The 4,326-nt window shown below is 32.5% G+C and overlaps 1 pseudogene; it reads left to right on the forward strand.

Moving 5' to 3' along the window:
* Positions 1-459: 459 nt before the first annotated feature.
* LOC127485075 (U2 spliceosomal RNA) lies at positions 460-562 on the forward strand (annotated as a pseudogene).
* The last annotated feature ends 3,764 nt before the right edge of the window (positions 563-4,326 follow it).

Here is a 4,326-nt window from a genome sequence, read left to right on the forward strand (position 1 = left end):
AATGCTGGAAAAACTATTTAAATTGATACATAAAAAAAGCATTTGACAAAATTTAGCACTGCTATGATAACTCCAGAAAGATAGAAAAAGTAGGGAATATTCTTATATTAATTTAAAAATCAAATGCCCAATAATATAGTTATGTACAAACACTTTTTTGAGGAAAACTAAAACACAAATGACATCTACATGAAGTAGGCTTTAAGAAATGAAAAGACTCTAGAATATTGCTGAACAGGAAGTCTTAACATTATTAAAATTTGAGTTATACATGCAGAAGCAGAAATTAGAATGGTGGTTATAAGGACTAGGGAGCCAGCACAAAGGGAATTTATTGTTCAGTGGCTATAAACTTTCAATTTTGGAAAGTAAAAAAGTTCTAGAGATCTCTTGCACAACAACGTGCATAAACTTAACACTACTATACTCTATACTTAAGTTTGATTAAAATGGTAATACATCACTTCTCAGCCTTTTGGCTAAGATCAAGTGTAGTATCTGTTCTTATCAGTTTAAAATGGTAATCCTAATGTATTTTTATCACAAGTTTCAATTACCTTTAATTTATAAGGTTATTATTTCAATAAAATACTAACATTTTAAAGAGACTGAAATGTTAATTATAGTGTATATATGGAAATAAGCAAAGATATCCAAGAAAAATGTTTAAAAGGAACAATATAAGTTTGGTAGGAGGGGAAGGACAGTTGGAGGCTTACTAGACCTACCAATAAATAACATAAATAAATAAATGTTCAGTAATTAAACTAAGATAGTATTCTAGTATTAATATAAAATGAGACAGATCCACAAAACAGACTAGCAGTGTGTGTGTGTGGGGTGTACACTACATATATAGAGAAAGGGAGAGTTAGGGGAGGGAGAAGGAAAGAGAGAGGGAGATTAAAAGACAGTGAGAAAGCAAATGGGGCTACTATCATTTGGATGTAATTTGTCCCCCAATGTTTCAGTGTTGGAGGCTTGGTCCTCATTGTGGTGATATTAAGAGGTGGGGCCTAGCATGCAGAAGTCTGAAACTCGAACCCTATCTTACACCATACACAAAAATCCGCTCAAAATGGAACTAAGACCTACATCCATGACCCAATATTATCAAATTACTAGAGAACATTGGGGAAACTCTTTAAGACATTGGCACAGGCAAATATTTCTTGGAAAGACCCCCAGAAACACAGGCAATCAAAGTAAAATGAACAAATGGGATTACATCAAGCTGAAAAAAGTCTGCACTGCAAAAGAAACAATCAGCAAAGTGAAGAGACAACCAACAGAATGGGAAAAAAAAGGTATTTGCAAACTATGCAACTGATAAAGGGTCAACACCCAGAATCTATAAAGAGCTCAAAATCCACCACAACAAAACAAACCATCCAATTAAGAAATGGACAAAGGACTTGAACAGGCATTTTTAAGAGAGGAAATTCAAATGGACAACATATACTTAAAAAACTGCTCAGGATCACTAGCCATCAGGAAAATGCAAAACAAAACCACAGTGACGTTTCACCTCACTCCAGTTAGAATGGCTCTCATACAGAAATCAACAAACCACAAATGCTGGTAAGGATGTAGGGGAGAAGATGACCTTGTCCATTTTTGGTGGGAACATAAGCTATTGCAGCCACTGTGGAAGACAATATGGAGGTACCTGAGAAATCTGAATATAGATCTACCATATGATCCAGCCATCTCACTCTTGGGAATTTACCAATAGAAATCAGCATATGAATGAATTATCTGTACCCCCATGTTCATTGCAGCACAATTCATAATAGCTACGATAGGGGATCAACCTATACATACCTCAATTATTGACTGGATAAAGAAATTATGATATATATATATATATATATAGGCTATAGAGTACTACTCAGATATAAAAAAAGAAATGAAATCCTGTCTTTTGCAACAACACAGACACAACTGGAGACCATTATACTTAGTGAAATAACCCAGCCCCCCAAAAATACCATACTATTTGTTGAACTCTTTTACATAGTGTAGGGTTAACGTTACAAAAATTAAGTAAACTAAAATTAGATCTTTGGAAAAATTGAGTGGGAATGGGGGAGGGAAGAGGAAGAAGGTTTGGAGCATGGGTGGAAGGGAAGCATGACTATGTTCCTAAATATGTATAAAGTACATGAAACTTGTATAATTTAAATAAAATTTTAAAAATAAAATAAAATAGATTAATAAAAAAAAGAGGTGGGACCTAATGTAGTTGGTTAAATCTCAAGAGAGGGTTGTTACATAAGGAGCAATCCCGCCCCTCCCCCTTGATCAAGCTTCCCGTCTTCAGATGTGATCTCTCCCTCATACATACAATCCTGCCATGATGCTATTCTCTTTACCCTCAGCAGAGGCTGAATCAATGGAAGTGCCCAATCTTGGACTCTCAGCCTCCAAAACTGAAAACTAAATAAACCTCTATTCTTTATAAATAAGCAAGGCCTTGGTATTTTACTATAGCAAAAAAACTGATTAATATATGGGAATATTAAATCAATGGACTTTAAAAGTAAATTTTTATTTGGAACACTTTATAACCATTTGGACAAAGAAAAAATTGCATCAACATATCACTTGGTCCAATAAGATAAGTTTCAAATTGATCAGAAATTTTAAACTTAAAAATAATGAAACCATACAAATACAAAAGTAAATATCAACATATTTATATGTAACCTAGTGGTAAGGAAAGGCTTGGTAACATCAATGAAAACCATAATTAGAAAAACATAAATGTGAATGAAAATCTATAAAAAATACTCATGTTATATCACAAAGTGTTATATATCTCTAAGAAATAAACCATGATATTAGGAAAGAAGAGTAAGAACATGATTTAATAAAACTATGAACAAGCAATTCCCAGAAATAAAAATGAGCCTTAAACACATAAAAATATTCAATTTCCCAAATACTAAGATATGTGCAAATTATGACTATACTGAGATTTCATTTTCCTCCTTATCATATTGGCAAAACCTAGTGTTGGGTAGCATAGTTATTTGGAAAGAATGTTAGGCAAACAGGCATTCTCATGCATGATTGAAAAGCAAAATAATGCAATTCCCATGAAGAATTATTTGCAATATTTAGAAAACTTATAAATGACCTACCAATCCCAATTCTCAGACTTTATCTCAAAGATAACATTTACAAATATATACATTTACTTGTTCACAAGAATATTCAAAGTGACAGTTTATAATAGCAACATTTTGGAGAAAATGTCTTAGTAGAGGAATGATTGACAAGTTATAACATATGGCATATAATACAACACAACTGAGGACTTTATACCAGTACAAAATTAAAAAATCTCTATACACTTATGCTAAATGATCTCAATGATAAAATAGGAAATGAAAAACAAGTGTGCAAAAATATATGTAGTTTGTTGAATTTTATATAAGAAATCAGTGGGAAAATATTTCTTCATATGTAATTTCAAGTTTGGAAAGATATAGATTAATATATCTGTTCAATTTAGAATGATGTAAATGTATCATATATTCAAAGCATAATTTACTGAAAAGGGAAACAAAAAGATAACTAAAATTTAACCCCTACTATCCAAAGCAAAATTGACTAAAATTAACAAAGATGGAAGTAATGTACTACTGACTTCGAAATATAATACAAAGCTATGGTACTCAAAACATGGCACTGGTATGAAAATAGACATAGTCCAGTGGGACAGAGTAGAGAACACAATAATAAATCTGTTCATCTAAAGTCAACTAATTTTTGATAAGGGTGCCAATCATACACGATGGAGAAAAGGGCAGTTTACTCAATATTTGGTGCTGGGAAAACTAGATACTCATATGTATAAGAACCAAATTAGACCCTACATGCATGAGATTTAAGCATCAACTGAAAATATATTAAAGAATTAAATGTATGAACCAAAACTATGAAACTACTAGAAGAAAGCACATGGGAAAATCTCTGTGACATGTGTCCCTATGTGGAAGAAGGGAGTGAAGATCTCTGAGGTTCCTTTTATAAGGGAATTAATCCCATTTACAAGGACAAAGCCCTCCTTATGTAACCACCTCCTAATGGCCCCATCATATAATATAGCCTTGGCAACCAGGTATCAACATACGAACTTCAAGGGAACACAAATATTTAAACAACAACAATACATGAAACAGGAAATAAGCTAATGAAAGAACTATTTAGTTACAGCAAAACCATAGAATAAAGGCCCAGTACATGTTGCATTGTAAAGTGAAACTTTCTCTAATCTCTAGCCTCCTGAGTTCATACAAAAAAAATTATTCTATGTGG

Source organism: Oryctolagus cuniculus, chromosome X (assembly GCF_964237555.1).
Source record: "Oryctolagus cuniculus chromosome X, mOryCun1.1, whole genome shotgun sequence".
Taxonomy (NCBI): Eukaryota; Metazoa; Chordata; class Mammalia; order Lagomorpha; family Leporidae; genus Oryctolagus; species Oryctolagus cuniculus.